This window comes from Microcaecilia unicolor, chromosome 12 (genome assembly GCF_901765095.1).
Source record: "Microcaecilia unicolor chromosome 12, aMicUni1.1, whole genome shotgun sequence".
Classification (NCBI taxonomy): Eukaryota; Metazoa; Chordata; class Amphibia; order Gymnophiona; family Siphonopidae; genus Microcaecilia; species Microcaecilia unicolor.
In genome coordinates this window covers 58,555,250-58,574,212 of record NC_044042.1, presented here as the reverse complement: position 1 = coordinate 58,574,212, position 18,963 = coordinate 58,555,250, and the positions used below count along the sequence as shown (strand labels likewise).

Genomic DNA, 18,963 nt, shown 5'->3' with positions numbered 1-18,963 from the left:
TTTATAAACTCCGCTAAGCTTACTACCTTTTACCACATTCTCTGGCAACGAATTCCAGAGTTTAATTACACATTGAGTGAAAAAAACTTTTCTTCAATTCGTTTTAAATTTACTACATTGTAGCTTCATCACATGCCCCCTAGTCCTGGAAAGCGTGAACAGACACTTCACATCTACCCGTTCAACTCCACTCATTATTTTATAGACCTCTATCATATCTCCCCTCAGCCACCTTTTCTCCAAGCTGAAGAGCCCTAGCCACTTTAGCCTTTCCTCATAGAGAAGTCGTCCCATCCCCTTTATCATTTTTGTCGCCCTTCTCTGCACCTTTTCTAATTCCACTATATCTTTTTTTAGATGCGGTGACCAGAATTGAACACAATATTCGAGGTGCGGTCGCACCATGGAGCGATACAAAGGCATTATAACATCCTCATTTTTGTTTTCCATTCTTTTCCTAATAATACCTAACATTCTATTTGCTTTCTTAGCCACAGCAGCACACTGAGCAGAAGGTTTCAACGTATCATCGACGACGACACCTAGATCCCTTTCTTGGTCTGTGACTCCTAACGTGGAACCTTGCATGACATAGCTATAATTCAGGGTCCTCTTTCCCACATGCATCACTTTGCACTTGCTCACATTAAATGTCATCTGCCATCTAGCCGCCCAGTCTCCCAGTCTCGTAAGGTCCGCTTGTAATTTTTTCACACTCCTTCTGCGATTTTAACGACTTTGAATAACTTTGTGTCATCAGCAAATTTAATTACCTCACTAGTTACTCCCATCTCTAGGTCATTTATAAATATGTTAAAACAAATGAATGAAACGTAACCTTGTTGAAATAGTGAAAAATAGAATGAATAGACAAAAAAGGTGAATAAGCAGTAAAGGAACACTAACATATCTCTATGCAGTAAAGGAGAATAGTCTAAAAGGAAAAAACATTGAGAGTAATAACAAAAAGTGCAGTAGTTAAAAGGCAGAAACATACATGCCATGGAGCAAAGCAACTATTCTCCTCTTTCCGATAGTACTGCATAGAGGTATTTATCTAGCACATACTTACTTGGTTTTGTCACGTTCACATTAGGATTTTAAAATTTGATTTATTTTGATGTACATTTTTGGTATGTCACTTGCACCATCAATATACGGATTCCCATTGATGCTGTTTCATTTTTATTTCTAATTATTCCAATGAACTTTATTGGGGGGGGGGGTTTGTTATTAATATATGTACTCTTTATTTATCTGCAATAACAATAGTTAAGACCCCTGAAGAAGGCTTTTCGCCAAAACACTGCCCGTGTTGGGTCTGCATCATCTATGCACTTTATATTGTTAATGTGGAGAATACATTTTTTTTGAAGAATTTTGAACTTCTGGTCTTCTTGAAACCCTCTTTGGAGTCTTCCACTCCTTGTTTACTTAAGCTTGCACAATGTATCTTTCTTTAATTCTTCCTATAATGATGGGCACAGCACAAGTTCAGTGTTACTTTGTTGGCTCTAACATATTCTCAGTGCACAGACCACCTCAGAAATTGCTCACAGCTCACTGTAATCTCTGGGCGCCACCTGCTGGAAACTACTGGGCATGTCCTGTTCTTCTGGCTAGGAATAATTTAAAAACAGTACAATAGCACCTCTCTGTGGTGATCCAAAAATCTTTTCATATTCACTTCACAGTTCTTCCATACAAAGGTGTGCAGGAGTGCTACAGCCTTCTCCCCTAAGGGAGTTAGTATAAATCTGGGGGATGTCTTCACACACTTGGGGCAAGGGAAAGAAGGAACGTACAAACTTTCGTTGAAGAACTTCCTAGTGCTGGCAGCTAGCCGGTTTGAAAGATAAGTTGTCTTTCAAAACCATTTTTTTGCACTACAGTGTAGACCGTTTCAGCAGTATTGCTAAAATTTGAGTGATATTTAATACAGCAGCTCACCTCCTAGCATAATATACCTGCAATGAGTGAGTGTTATTAAAACACTATAGATCACTCGAGAAGGTTTTTTGGCCAATGATGAACAGAGGATCTATCTAGACCCATTTAAGCTCCAATAGATGATTAAAAACTAGGAGCTCTGTGAGGCCTTTTTCCTTCTTACATTACCTATTGAACGGCACCACATTTAGAGACCTTTCATTTTCATTTGGTGGAAATGTATTTAATTTTGGTAGTATCCCACGATTGTGTATTTCTACACCCTAAGCATTTTTTTATAGAAGTATTTTCAGGTATACATGTACAGTATGTTGTATTTCAGAATGGCAGTACATTTATAACTCTGAATTTTACCCGCTTAGGGTAATATATAACCACTTGCTGGAGCTTGGAGGAGTGCTTGAGGAAGGGAATGTACTCACCTCTTTGATGATCAAAACTACCTTCCTTGGGGACAAAGTAGCCTTCAGAGGATTCTTGTACACACAGGCTTGCAAAATTTGCCATATATACAGTGGGGGAAATAAGTATTTGATCCCTTGCTGATTTTGTAAGTTTGCCCACTGACAAAGACATGAGCAGCCCATAATTGAAGGGTAGGTTATTGGTAACAGTGAGAGATAGCACATCACAAATTAAATCCGGAAAATCACATTGTGGAAAGTATATGAATTTATTTGCATTCTGCAGAGGGAAATAAGTATTTGATCCCCCACCAACCAGTAAGAGATCTGGCCCCTACAGACCAGGTAGATGCTCCAAATCAACTCGTTACCTGCATGACAGACAGCTGTCGGCAATGGTCACCTGTATGAAAGACACCTGTCCACAGACTCAGTGAATCAGTCAGACTCTAACCTCTACAAAATGGCCAAGAGCAAGGAGCTGTCTAAGGATGTCAGGGACAAGATCATACACCTGCACAAGGCTGGAATGGGCTACAAAACCATCAGTAAGACGCTGGGCGAGAAGGAGACAACTGTTGGTGCCATAGTAAGAAAATGGAAGAAGTACAAAATGACTGTCAATCGACAAAGATATGGGGCTCCACGCAAAATCTCACCTCGTGGGGTATCCTTGATCATGAGGAAGGTTAGAAATCAGCTTACAACTACAAGGGGGGAACTTGTCAATGATCTCAAGGCAGCTGGGACCACTGTCACCACGAAAACCATTGGTAACACATTACGACATAACGGATTGCAATCCTGCAGTGCCCGCAAGGTCCCCCTGCACCGGAAGGCACATGTGACGGCCTGTCTGAAGTTTGCCAGTGAACACCTGGATGATGCCGAGAGTGATTGGGAGAAGGTGCTGTGGTCAGATGAGACAAAAATTGAGCTCTTTGGCATGAACTCAACTCGCCGTGTTTGGAGGAAGAGAAATGCTGCCTATGACCCAAAGAACACCGTCCCCACTGTCAAGCATGGAGGTGGAAATGTTATGTTTTGGGGGTGTTTCTCTGCTAAGGGCACAGGACTACTTCACCGCATCAATGGGAGAATGGATGGGGCCATGTACCGTACAATTCTGAGTGACAACCTCCTTCCCTCCGCCAGGGCCTTAAAAATGGGTCGTGGCTGGGTCTTCCAGCACGACAATGACCCAAAACATACAGCCAAGGCAACAAAGGAGTGGCTCAGGAAGAAGCACATTAGGGTCATGGAGTGGCCTAGCCAGTCACCAGACCTTAATCCCATTGAAAACTTATGGAGGGAGCTGAAGCTGCGAGTTGCCAAGCGACAGCCCAGAACTCTTAATGATTTAGAGATGATCTGCAAAGAGGAGTGGACCAAAATTCCTCCTGACATGTGTGCAAACCTCATCATCAACTACAGAAGACGTCTGACCGCTGTGCTTGCCAACAAGGGTTTTGCCACCAAGTATTAGGTCTTGTTTGCCAGAGGGATTAAATACTTATTTCCCTCTGCAGAATGCAAATAAATTCATATACTTTCCACAATGTGATTTTCCGGATTTAATTTGTGATGTGCTATCTCTCACTGTTACCAATAACCTACCCTTCAATTATGGGCTGCTCATGTCTTTGTCAGTGGGCAAACTTACAAAATCAGCAAGGGATCAAATACTTATTTCCCCCACTGTACCTCTAAGTGGCAGCACATACACACATATATGTCAGCTTCTTAAGGGGCCCTTTTACTAAGCCGCGTAAGCGTCTATGTTTGCCCAATGTGCACCAAAATGGAGCTATCGTCCGGCTACTGCGTGGCTCTTGCGGTAATTTCATTTTTGGCGCGCGTCCAATACGCACATCCAAAAAATAATTTTTGTTTTCGGATGTGCATATCAGACGCACACCAAGTGGCATTTGACGCATGTAGGTCACTACTGCCCAGTTATCGTGTGAGACTTTACCGCTAGGTCAATGGCTGGTGGTAAAGTCTCAGACCCAAAACAGATGCGTGGCAATTTTTATTTTGCCGCACGTTCATTTTCGGCAAAAATTTTAAAAAGGCTTACAGGTGAGCTGAAAAATGATTCTGCGCATGCCCAAAACACGCGTGTACACTACTGCAGGCCATTTTTCAGCACGCCTTTGTAAAAGGGCTCCTAAGTTTGTTAGCTGCTCTGAACTATAAGGCTTGAGTGAGTTATAGGTTCTCATTATTATTATTATTATTATTATTATTATTATTATGTATGTCTATATGCCAGCACTTATATGCATATTTTCTCTTCTGCTGCTACTCTTTTTTAAATAGTACATTTCTAAAATGGCTCTTACTGTTCAATATGGCACCATTTCTACATATATTTTCAGTGGTGCTATACTTATATTATAAAAGGTTCATTGCACACCTTATGTTTATATAGCAGGACCTAAACTTTCATCACGCATATAAAGTTATCTTCTAACTGTGCCTGAATTCTTAAATTGCAAGTTCTTTAAATGGAAATGTAGTAAAATGCCTTGAAATATAATTCCTTGCTGGTCTTGTATGCTTCACAGCTTGATTCATCCCTGCTCTCTTTTCTCCATGATGAGTTTTGTTTCTGGGAATTGGGATGCTATCTCACCATGAACAGAATGTGGAAAAATCTTCCTCTTATCTGTTCTTCCAGAGGGACTCAGTCTTCAAATGGGAGCTGTGACAGAGTTGAGCAGCTTTGGCAGCATGTGCTTTCAAATTAAATAGCTGTGTACCTTTCATCTGGGAATGCACAGAAGAGTCAACAATGGAAAACTGAAATGTTCAGAAGTAGGGCAGACAATGGATAAATGCAATTTTTTTTACAAATTCTTAAAACTTGTTGTTGTGATTATATTTTTGATAGACTGCTATTCGCAAAGAGGACATTGAAATCTTTACCACCCTTGTAGGCAGGGAGAATTAAGAATCTGAATGGATTCAACCTATCCCCAGACACCCACTGTTGGATATGGTGGTCTTATACACAATGGGGTCAAAATTCAAATCGATTTAACCAGCCAGAAATAGCTCCTGGTTGATTATATCGCTTGTTTGGGGCTATCATATTCTGTGGCATTTAACCAGATAATGCCACTGGAAATGCCTGCAGAGTCCACATTTAGCCGGTTAAGTGCCGACTTTCAGCACTTAACTAGCCAAAGAAACTGCATAAATAGGACCCCATAAAAATCAACCCCATCTTTATGCAGTTTGCCATAGCTGCTTAAGTACTGAATATCACACTTAGGGGTCCTTTTACCAAGCTGTGGGAAAAAGGGCCCAGTGCCAGCGACGGGGGTTGTTTTTCCTATGCGCCAAGCCCCCAGCACACATGGTCATGCAGAAAGAGAACTCTTACCATATGGCCACGCGCCAGGGATCCCCTACTGCCACCCACTGAGGTGGCGATAAGGGCTCCCACGCTAACACAGTAGTAACCAGGCAGTGTGCAATGATGCCCTATTACTGTCAGGTTATCGCTACGCAAGCTATTTCCCCTGGAAATGGCGTATGCTCAGGGTGGAGCTACCGCCGGCTGACGCGTTGAGCTGGCGGTAGTCCCGGTATAGCAAGCCCGCATTGGATTTACTGCCACTGCCCTTAACCAGCCTATGCTTTTTGCCAATTCTGTAGATCAAGGAATTCAGTGCTGGAGCTGGACATGGCCTGGCACTGAATTTTCGGAGAGAACACCAGCCGCAGTCAGCAAATTGCTGATCACAGCCGGCTGAATATTGGACCCAGTGAGGTCAATTTTCAGCAAAATGTTTGCCAAATAATTTGAAATGTCTGCTATAGATGTGTCAAATTATTGGTATATTCAGTGGCACTATACCAATACTGAGCATTACTAGATATACAGGTAATAGACATTCTGCTGCATGTACAAGTCATTATTTTAGAAACATATCCATCTATAAATAGCAGCGTTCACAGGTGGATGGCACAAACAAGTGCAAATAGAGATTTCAGAAAGCCACTAATGCGGGTGGAGATCAACATCACACAGCTAGAAGGCACACACAGATTTTATTAAAGTGATCAATTTAGCCAGGGCTTTGCATGAGGGATTAAGGAAATCATTCTCCTTAATCCTGTGTAGTTTATTTCCACCTCCAAATTGAAACCAAGTTAAAATTGCAGCCTCACTACTTAATCGAGGAAATGAAATGGGGCAGCTACTCATGGAAGCTGCAAACCCACCAGTTCTACATCTCAAGTACCGACACCTCCATATGGAAGCTGCCAGGTTTGTGCCACTCATTTTTCCATGTCTCTTTGTAAAATGGCTATTCCCACTGCACATACCAGCAAATACATGTGCACTTACGAATAGCCATACTGGGTCAGACCAATGGTCCATCTAGCCCAGTATCCTGCTTCCAACAGTGACTAATCTAGGTCACAAGTGCCTGGCAGAAACCCAAATAATAGCAACATTCCAGAACCCCAAAGAGTAACAAGATTCTGGAATCCCAAATAGTAGCAACATTCCAGAACCTCAAAGATTAGCAAGATTCCGGAATCCCAAATAGTAGCAACATTCCACGCTACCAATCCGAGCGCAAGCAGTGGCTTCCCCACATCTATCTCAATAGCAGACTATGAATTTTTCCTCCATGAACTTGTCCCAACCTCTTAAAACCCAGATACGCTAATCGCTGTTACCATATTCTCCAGCAATTAGTTCCAGAGCGTAACTATTCATTGAGTGAAAAAAAATATTTCCTCCTATTTGTTTTAAAAGTATTTCCTGCACTGGCAGGGCCTTTACTAAAATACCATCAGAACTGAGCATCTCTCAACCCAAGCATCTCAGTTCTGATCTCCACATTCTTTGTAAAATAGGACTCATGAAGCAATTCTACAACTGGGCACCTCCATTTAGATATCCCAAGGACAAGCAGTAGAAACTTATTCTATATGGGTACCAGTGCATCTAAATTCCATTGTAGAATACTAGGATAATCTGATATCAGCACACCTAACATTTACGCCATAGACCTGGTGGAACTGTGAGTACCTAAATGTGACAGGAATGCAAGTAGCGTATTGCAAGTGTTCTTATAGGCAAGATTACATTTCTTCACATATATAATACAATAAAAACAAACGGCCATAAATGACCTTTCAAGCATCATAATTCCCCATTACAATCATAATTTCACACTTTGATCTTTTCTTAATCACCTCCAGTAATATATTTTCCGGTGCGTGTAATGGATGCGCATAAAAAAATGGAATTTTTGCCAGGGCCACGTGGTAGCTGGGCGGTAATTCCAAACTGACATGCATTGCGTGTACGTAGGTGCCTCACGCGGCTTAGTAAAAGGGCCCCTTAAGTGCTAGTATTCAATACATTTATATGCACAAAGGACATATAAATGCAGGCTCCTAGGTTATAGAAGTGCCGTTATATTTATTTATTATTATATTTATTATAAGGATTTATTTACCACCTTTTTGAAGGAATTCACTCAAGGCGGTGTACAGTAAGAATAAATCAAACATGAACAATAGACAATTACAGCAGTAAAAATATTCAAATAACAATGCAAAGTATGGCATAGTATACAACTTACAATCAGGATCGTAGCCAGACTTCGGTGGGAGGGGGGTCCAGAGCCCGAGGTGAGGGGGCACATTTTAGCCCCCCCCCCCCCCCCGGTGCTGCTGACCCCCCCCCCCCCCCCCCCGCCATTGCCGACCCGCCACCACCTTTTATGACCTCCCACCCTCTCAACCCCCCTCCCGCCGCGAACCCTCCCCCGCTGCCGCCTACCTTTGCTTTTGCTGGCGGAGGACCCCAATCCCCGCCAGCCGACGTCCTCTTCATCCTGCAGTCAATGCAAAAAAGTATTCGTTCTGTTGCATGCTGACGTCCTGCATGTTGTACGTGCAGGACGTCAGGCTCAGAGAACAGAACAAAGCCTTTTTTGCACTGGCTGCAGGACGAAGAGGATGTCGACTGGCGGGGATTGGGGTCCCCCCACCAGCAAAAGCAAAGGTAGGTGGCGGCAGGGGACTTCGTTCTGTTCTCTGAGTCTGACGTCCTGCACGTATAACATGCAGGACATCAGCATGAACAGAACGAAGACTTTTTTGCACTGACTGCAGGACGAAGAGGACGTCGGCTGGCAGGGATTGGGGTTCCCCGCCAGCAAAAGCAAAGGTAGGCGGCGGTGGGGGGAGGGTTTGCGGGGGAGGGGGGTCAAGAGGGTCGTCGGGAGGGGGCCCAGGACAAAATCTAAAGGGGCCCAGGCCCCCTCAGGCCCCACGTAGCTACGCTACTGCTTACAATGTTGACACAATACGTAATAGAACATTTTAACAGACAGTGCAGGGTATAAGCAAAGATGGAACATAAAGATAAGGAAAAGAATAAGAGGAGTTAAAAAAAAGGGTGACTAATTTAAAGGAAGTAGCATATGAGGTCAGAAAGATGATTAACATATAGATAGGTAAGAGAGTAAGAGGAGTTAGAAAGAAGCAAGAAAGTAGAACGAAGCTGGGATGCATTCAGGAAATGTAGAGCATGTGATATGTACTGTAGAGTATGCAGACACATTTGTAAACTACTTTGAACTATTTTATATTTGATACTTGAGGAGCTGTGATATAATATTAGAAACACAACACCAAAGCTTGTGAATTATGTGATGATTTGTTTTTAAGTGTAACCTACTCTGAGGTTTTAAAGACGAGAGCAAGTAATCGGAAATTTATTTCTGCAACATATTCAGTAACATTAATCATATTTTATTAGGTAGAGAAACAGTTTTATTGTATTACTAGGTTCTTCCAATTTCACAAACACATCAATTTCCTTTGGATATATAACTCCAGTATCAAAGAACTATATGATTCCTGATATGAAGCGGACTGCCGATATGTATCAGCAGGTCAAGTAATTATCCTTTATCCCAAGAAAACAGTGTACTAAATTCAGATATTTGGATTGTTATGATTTGGAAAACATTTTTAAAATGATATTCAGTAACAGGATGTGACATTGGATAGCAACACTCTTTCCTGTGAGGATTTGTAAGTTTTGAAGGGGATCAATTTTGTATCTGGATTCAAGGTTTTATATTTTCACAATATTTGCACAGAGGTGGAATATGAATTCCCGGGGACTGTAGCATCATTAGAGTTGAAGCAGCGAAGAAGACAACCATGAGCATTTGCAATTAAGGTAAGTATCTATCTCTAGAAACAGCTTGTGATTTATAAAAACAATTTTGGGAAGCATATATAATGAACATTTATGAGTTCATGGTGCAATGATTTTCATCTGACTGCCATAGGTTCCCTGGGAGGATCCATGGTGATGTACTGAGCACCATTACACGTTTACATAGATCTTTCACTATATATGTTTTTAACAAATTATTATAAAATTAGTAATAGTGAAGAGGTTTAGAGTAGCGATAATATTTTGACTAATAAAGTATTGGAGCAGCCCAGATAGATATATAGGATTAATAAGTATATGTGAGATAAACAGACATAGAATTGAAGCAGTGTGCATGCAAATGTCCTTTATGTACGTATATTAGGGATATTCTGAAAAGCTGAGCCAAGTGAAGGCCAATTCCATAGCTCAGCACCTGCATTTCTGGGCCCCTTGTGTGTGCAAAATTACAGTATACTAGCACTTACATGCATAAGTATACACTAACCTGCAAAAGTGCTAGCAGAGCGTCTGAGTCCTATTCTGTAAGGGTGAAGTGGCATAGCATGTAAATAGAAGGGACCATTAGGCCACCTGAGGCGGCATCTCCCCACTCTTCAGGGAGCGACCACCCCGTTCACGGCGTTTACCTGTTTTGTCATGTTCCAAACCCAGCAGTGGCAGCAATTCCCATACACTGCGGCTGCCTCTCTGATATAACTTCCTGTTTCATCAGAGGCTCAGGCAGCTGCAGTAAAGGGAAGAGGCGGGTGCCAGCGGCAGGGCAGCGTATGGGAATCGCTGCCACTGCCTGGTTTGGAACGTGATGAAACTGGTAAACGCATCTCATCCCAGGGGGGTGGCATCTCGGCCTGGGGGGGCATCTTAGCTCCGCCTCAGGCAGCATGTTGCCTTCGGCCGGCACTGCAAGGGTGCATATACCTGGGTGGAGTTACATGCAACCCTGTCACATGTATGTGATTGCAGTCATACCATGTCTATGGCTGGTGTAACTGGGGATGCAAAAATATAAGATGCACTGATGCCTGGTGACTCCAGTTTCCTATAATGGAATCTGAGTGCTCAGATGCTGTTATAGAAAAGGCATTCACAGTATGGCGTTTAGGAGCCTAAATGTAGGCACTGAGTTCTAGAATTGCCCCCCTTAGTGTGTTTGAGAACTGGTGGTTGCCTATTCCTAGTTCAGTTAATGCCACCATACTATTTTGTGACAGCATTTCAAGGAGTGCACATCACTTTCAAAATCTTTCCCAAAGGATGGACAGTCCCCTTCTCCTATGAAATGTCCCCCTCCCCTGTAATGCCATCTTCTCTCCCTACCCACTAAAATCTGAGCAAAATCCTGCTATATGGTGTGTAAAAGTCAAGGGCATGATTGATTTCACAAAGAAATACCATTATTAAATGACTGAAATCTTTCAAAATTCAGGAAAGGTTTATTTTCTCAGAGGTCCATGACATCTCCTTCATATTTAATCCATAGGTTGACCTAGCGTTAATATTCTATACCACAAATCACTGACGTGTAATAAATATTCCTGTGTGTTATTGTGTAATAATTTTTATTGGTATAGTGCCTTTAACCAACCCAGGGTTCCAAGGTCATTTAAAACAGTAATGCTTTATTCTGTAAAATTGGTAGGTGTGCAAAAATTATGCACAGTTATACTTCTCTGTGGAACAAAGTCAAATAAAAATCCATTCTCTTTTCCCTTATTTTGTCCCTAACCCCAAATGTCTTTTTTTACAGTATAAGAAAAGTACCATGAGGCAACTATCATCTCAGATTTGGCTATTTCCAGGCTCAAACATTTTATAGAATTGAAGCCATGCTAACTATTTGAGATGCGCTTTCTGTTTGTACTTTTGGTTAAGGAAATTTTATGCATATAAAAATGCCCCAAAGACTGACTTCTCACACATAAAACCTCTAAATTAATACAGGTGAAGTTAATTTATTCATGTTAAAAGCATTTGCACATGTGTTAATCAAACTTTTCAAACATTTCTGATACAAACTAGATAAATATCCTAAAGATAGGCAAAAAATCCTCCCAAAGTTGATCTAAAAGTGCCTTTTATAAGCACTCCTAGTAGTTATGAAGCATACGAGTGGCCACTTCTGGTGTGAGCAATCAACCACACAGCTTCCATGCTGAATGACATTTTATGAATGAAAAGAGGCCAGTAAATTGTTGCTGTCTTAGGCTTGTTGTTGGTTGCTTGTATCTTATGACCCTTAGATTCTTGGTGACCCCAGATTAGTTATCTGGCCCCTTAAGTGACAAATATGTACTATTTTTATTTTATTATACATTTCCAAACATCTATTTGTACAATCTAAAGTTGTATTTCTATAGAAAGGAGTTGCTTGATTGTGGCCCTCTGTATGATTTATCATACAGAAGGTCACACTTAACCAGTCAGGTTTTCAGGATATCCACATTGAATATATATGAGATAAATTTTGCAGGGGCAGCAGAGCATCTTTTTACTTGGGAGGGCCAAACAAACTAAGGGCTCCTTTTACTAAGTGGTGGTAAGCCCAATGCGGGCTTACCGCTCGCTATACAGGAAGTACCACTGGGCTACCGCAGCAGCCCGGCAGTACTTCCCACTCCTAGTGGGCTGTCGTTTCTGGTGCTACAAAATTTTTTTTTGTAGCGCCAGAATGTACCCACTGGGTTAACGTGGGAGCCCCCCCTCCGAAATGGCCGCACAGCAAGTGCTTTACATGCTGCCCAGTCAATTCCTATAGGAAAGTGAGACTTCCCTTTTACCAGTTGTGGTAAAAGGGAGCCTCGGCATGAGTGTAAAACATGTGCTGATGCCAGCACCAGCCCCCTTATGCTGAAGCTTGGTAAAAGGGGCCCTAAGTTCTATCCCTACCCCCCCCCCCCCCAACTCCCTGGTTGCTGAGTCTGTGTGAGACCAAAGATTGGCCTCTGTTCTGCGGCCTATGTCAATTTTCATGCGCTATTTTGGATTTATTATTATTATTACTTGTTACATTTGTATCCCACATTTTCCCACCTATTTGCAGACTCAATGTGGCTTACATTGTACCGTAGAGGCGTTTGCCATCTCCGGTAGAGAAACACATTTAGATTTAGCTGGTGCCTTTTTCAGCACTAGCTCATGGTGAGTTACATTCCGATTCAGTAGGTATTTCCTTGTTTCCAGAGGACTCATAATCTAAGGGGCCAATATTCAAAAGGATTTAACTGGGCAGGAGAGGATCCTGCTGGGTTAAACCCCAATGAGCTAGCCTTCTGCTGATATCAGCATCACTTAAATGGAGACCGCTGCTGAATATCAGTTCTAAATGGCCATAGTGAAACCAGCCAGTTGAGGGGCAGGTGGAGTGGGGGTGGTCCTAGAAGTTATATAGGCACCAGTGTTATTCAATGTCAAAGCCCGTATAGCTAACTGGGCAAGTAGGACTATGTAAATAGCAGTCCTAACCTGAATATTGGCCATCCTCATAACTTTTGGGTATCACATCTAACCTGGATATTCAATGCTGGGCCATGTCTAACTTTGCTGGTGACAGTCAGCATTAAAAATATACCCACTGCTGCCTGGACATAGAACTCTTAACCTTTGCACATGATCTAATAGAGGGTAAATGGGGCAATTCTATAACTTGGCATCTAGAGGTACATGCCACTTAGGTGCATCAAAGATGACATTAATCGACAGTCACCTATGTGCATGAGGTGCTATTTAGCACCTAAGTGCCATAGTTCTTAACTGCAAGAGGGTGTATACATGGGCAGGGCATGGGTGGGGCATGGGCATGTCTCCCAGTAATGCACATAGTTTATAGAATAATATAAATTATGTGTGTCACTTGCCTGCTTATAATCGAACGAGAAAAACGCCCAAGTTCCGACCTAAATCGGGAGATGGACGTTTATCTCACAAAAACGAATAAAGCGGTATAATCGAAAGCCGATTTTTGGACGTTTTCAACTGCACTCCGTCGCGGATGCGGACAAAGTTGATGGGGGCGTGTCAGAGGTGTGGCGAAGGCGGAACTGGGGCGTGGTTATCTGCCGAACAAAGATGGGCGCATTTCACTGATAATGGGAAAGAAGTATGCGTTTTTAGCTAGAATTTAGGACACTTTTCCTGGACCCTGTTGTTTCACGAATAAGGCCCCAAAAAGTGCCCTAAATGACCAGATGACCACTGGAGGGAATCGGGGATGACCTCCCCTGACTCCCCCAGTGGTCACTAACCCCCTCCCACCACAAAAAAATGATGTTTCACAACTTTTTATTTTCACCCTCAAATGTCATACCCAGCTCCCTGGCAGCAGTATGCAGGTCACTGGAGGAGTTGTTAGGGGGTGCAGTGGACTTCAGGCAGGTGGACCCAGGCCCATCCCCCCTACCTGTTACAATTGTGCTGCTTAATGCTTATTAGTCGTCCAACCCCCCCAAACCCACTGTACCCACATGTAGGTGCCCCCCTTCACCCCTTAGGGCTATAGTAATGGTGTAGACTTGTGGGCAGTGGGTTTTGAGGGGGATTTGGGGGGCTCAACACACAAGGGAAGGGTGCTATGCACCTGGGAGCTCTTTTACCTGTTTTTTTTGTTTTGTAAAAGTGCCCCCTAGGGTGCCCGGTTGATGTACTGGCATGTGAGGGGGACCAGTGCACTACGAATCCTGGCCCCTCCCACGAATAAATGTCTTGGATTTATTCGTTTTTGAGCTGGGCGCTTTCATTTTCCATTATCGCTGAAAAACAAAAACGCCCAGCTCACACATTGTTGAATAAAACATGGGCGTCTATTTTTTCCCAAAATACGGTTCGGTCCGCCCCTTCACGGACCCGTTCTCGGAGATAAACGCCCATGGAGATAGGCGTTTTCGTTCAATTATGCCCCTCTTGGTGCACTTAGGCATGCCAGCTTACACCTGCCACTGACATGGCATAAAAGGATGCGCTTCAACATGGGTGTGCCAATGCCAATATACCCTAGTATTCTATAATGGAATATTGGCCCCAAGCGCATGGCATTGGGAGGATAATTCACAGAATTGCCTGGTGACTTGCTGAAGGTCACAAGAAGCATTGGTAGGATTTGAACCTTGGTTGCCTTGCATCTTAACCCACTGCTCTAACCATTAGGCTACATCTCTACTCATACATACAGTATACATTGTGAAAATCCTGAAAAGCGGACTGGGTGTGTCCTGAGAACTGAACTGAGAACCACTGGCTTATATGTTATTTGCTAAAGCTCATAAATTCCTGGAATTTAATTGAATTAGTGTAGCATAGTTAGGCATTTCAATTTAGCAGTTAAAAAGAAAATTAGATATCATAGATACATACATATATTTATAGAATACATACTTGATCAACACAGTACTATGATGCTAACTCAATTCCCTGTTATTAGAAAAGTTTGACTCAGTCTTTGTTTCTTCTGTTACAGTTTTGATTAGCTGTTCTCAATGAACAAAAATGGAACACTATTAGGGTCCCATAGGCACATACACGTAATAGTTGTTTGCTCAAGACAGATACAGTCTATAACAAAACAAAAATGTTTAAGTCCCTGATGCAGCCTCTAGGCGAAACGTGGCCACGTCGGGCATTTTATGATCCAGAACTGATTGGAATAAAGATTTATTTTCAACACTAGAAGACGTGTTTTTCTGTTTCTTGTGACCTGCTTGATATTTTCTGCAGGTTATTGCTTCCTCTTCTTGGATTTTCCAATAAAGAAATGTTAGCCATACCATGTACTACAATCCTATGCGAATAAAGTGCAAACTGTGACTATATGTTCTCTCTGTTATCATAAACCCAAGATGGTCTTTGCTATGTATACTATATGGCAGTGCAAATCTCCATCAGACAACAGGCAGCCATCAAGCATGTGGAAATATATGATGCATGATAAATCCATGAGCACTGAATAGCAAGTAATTAAATGGGTCTTCCAAATATATAGTATATCAAGAAAAAAAACAAAGGGGAGTTCTTTTACTAAGGTGCACTAATGGATTTAGTGTGTGCTAAATGATAAGAAGCCCATTAACCCCTTGATTCTGTATAGTGTGCCTAGTGCTCTGTACTGAAATTCAAGCACATTCTATAACAATGTGCATAACTTAATTTGCTTAACAAGCTAATCAGCATTTATAACAGGTCTTAACAAGCAATAATGAGCACTAATTGGCAATAATTAGAATTTGCATGCACAAAATGCACACAGCCAAAAAGGGGTGTGGTTATAGCCGGGGAAATGGGCATTTTGTGGGCATTCCAAAATATATGCACATGGTTATATAATATGGCCCTCTGCACCTAAATCTACACTCCGGGAATTACACCATGTTTTCATTGGTGTAAATGGATGCACATAGTTTTAGGTGCTAGGATATCGACTAAGCATATTCTATATAGCACACCTAAATCTAGGCACCACTTATAGAATACGCTTAGGCAGAAATGTTTTCTGTGCGGATTTTTTAAGCGCCATATATAGAATCTGGCCCTATATTCCTATGGATGTCTTATCATTTAGCATGCTTCTCACAGGTCTCCCACTAAGCCAGTGTCGCTATGCTCATATTTGCCCTCTCCTCAAGTCACTTCATTGACTCCCTATCCATTTCCGCATACAGTTCAAACTCCTCTGATTGACTTACAAATGCATTCACTTGGCAGCTCCTCAGTACCTCTCCACTCTTATCTCTCCCTACATTCCTTCCCGGGAACTCTGTTCATTGGGTAAATCTCTCTTACCTGTACCCTTCTCCTCTACTGCCAACTCCAGACTCAGTTCCTTTTATCTTGCTGCACCATATGTCTGGAATAGACTTCCTGAGTCAGTACATCAAGCTCCATCTCTGGCTATCTTCAAATCTAGGCTAAAAGCCCACCTTTTGATGCTGCTTTTAACTCCTAACCACTATTCACTTCTTCAGTACCCATGTCTGTTTTATCATTCCCACCCTAGCAATTCGCTTACCCCTTATATGTCCTGTTTGTCCTGATTAGATTGTAAGCTCTGTCACGCAGGGACTGTCTCTTCATGTTCAAATATACAGTTCTGCATATGGCTAGTAGCACTTTAGAAATGATAAGTAGTAGTAGTAGTAGTACCATGCACTAAATCTGTTAGCGCACCTTAGTAAAAGGATTCCAGAATAATTAACTTGAACTATGTACAATTAAGGCAGAAGCAAAATAGGGAGGGAAAAGAATTTTGATGTTTTGTTATGTTTACTTCTCTATAGTATGCCCAATACCAGGCAGTACCTCCTTCATTCTATGATATTACATGCACGATTTTACATTTAGCACACAAAATTGCATGTGTAGATTATAGGATACCTACAGTTATGTGTGTAACTTCATTGACAAATTATCTGCTAATTGGCACTAACAACCAGTTATTGGTGATAATTGGCACTAATTTGCAGCTACATGCGAAAGTGTATTTAGTTTATTCTACAACCTCAGCACACAAACTCTGCAGTGCCTAACTGCAAGGAGGTGTGGATGAGGGAGGGGCATGGGCAGGTCAGGGGTGTGTCCAGTACTTTCATGCTAAGGTCGTAGAATACTGTCAGTTAAACACATAACTGACAGAATTTAGGTGTGAGCATTTACATCCGCTTTTGACATGGGGGCCGATATTCAGATCACGGGAGTTAGACCGCTAACTCCCATGGTCAGTACTGAGCCCAGATATTCAATGCTGGGCTGTTTCTGGTGACTGACATTAAATATCCAGTTTATTTTTGGCCGGTTTAAAGATAGCCGGTTAAGTCGATATTCAGACGTAGCTGGTTATCTTTAAACTGGTCAAACATTATCCCATGTTCTCAGGCAGCCAACTATGGTTGTTACACCGGCTTTAAAAACTGGCGGCAAGCCAGTTATATCAGGCGATATAACCAGCTATCTGCTAGCCACTAACTAGGGATGTTCAGTGGGGGATAGCCAGTTAAGCACTATTTAACCAGTCAGCAGCCATTCTGGTCAGTTAAATAGTGCTGAATATTGGGAGGATGGCGTTTAAGTGCTCATGATTAAAGCTAAGTGCTAAAATGCAGACTATCCTCCTAATTCTATAAAAGTCTCCAAAAATTGTGTGCTTAAATTTAATTGCGCAACTTAATTGAATAACAAACTAATTATGCCGATAGTTGCTTGTTAAAAAGCCAATTATTGGCACTAGTTAGATTTAATTGGATTTCATGCACGAGTAAAAACAAGCAACACGGAAATGGGAGGGTCATGGGTGGAACGGGGGCATTCCTAGCACTTTTGCACATCATTATAGAATAAGGAGGATATGCGCCCAATTTAGGTGTGTACATTTACACTAGTTGGTGCAAATGGCCATGCCTAAAGTTATTCGCAATCCCTGGGTGTAAGCGCTTATCTATATACTGCACCTAACTTTAAGCATGACTTATAGAATAGCTCTTTTAACAGTGTCGATTTTGTCAATGCCTTATATAGAATTCACCCCATGTGCGCAATTGTCGATATAGAATTTGCGCTTAGCACCCAGCATTTTAGTACCTAACTTTAGTTAACCTTTATAGAATTGCCCCGTAAGGGGTAATTCTGTAACCGGACACCTCCATTTAGGTACCTCAAAGCCACTTTAGTGCTTATTCTAAAATACCAGAATAACCTGGTATCAGCATGCCAAACATTTAGATGCCGACACTTAAACCAGCCCTGGAGCTGGCATAACTGTGGCTGTTAAAATGCAGAAGGAACACGTGTAACTTAGAGCATTCTGTAACTTGTGCACGTGAGAGTTCTGCCTATGTCTCGCCTATGTTCCATCTATATGTACACCCTCTTTCAAATACGCACTATGCAAGAACAGTGCTTAGTTCCTAGTTTCTAGAATTGACCTTCATATCCATAGTGGATGAAAGAACTGGAGGAAACTAGAGTCAGACATTTCAGAAGTAGGAGTGAACCTCGTGATAGCATGCAAGTGAAATGCAGAACCAAGCAACTAGTACCTGGGGATGTTGTGGAAGACCAAGCTATTTTGGTATGCCAAAATCCTATCCAAACTTACGCTTTTTTTGCTGTGCCTGTACGCATGCAGGGGAATTCTATATATGGCACTGAAGATTAGATGCTACTTCTATGCCAAATTATCAGCACGGAAAAGTCTTCTAACAGATGCAAGATGCCAAAACAGAACAGAAACGGCAGATCTGAGTGAAAAAACACTTACATGCCCATTTATAGAATATCACCTAAGTGTTTCTGCATGGACCTGCAAAGGGGGCACGGTCATGGGAGGGGCAGATCAAGGGCATTCCCTTAAAATACACACAGTGTTATAGAATTGTGCAGGTCCGCACCCAACTTGGT

General features: G+C 42.1%; 1 protein-coding gene across 1 annotated transcript in view; it reads left to right on the top strand.

Annotated features, from left to right (window-relative positions):
* The window catches only part of FLI1 (Fli-1 proto-oncogene, ETS transcription factor), a 230,355-nt gene that overhangs the window by 170,489 nt on the left and 40,903 nt on the right, over nt 1–18,963 (top strand). The gene's annotated exons all lie outside the window — the stretch shown is intronic.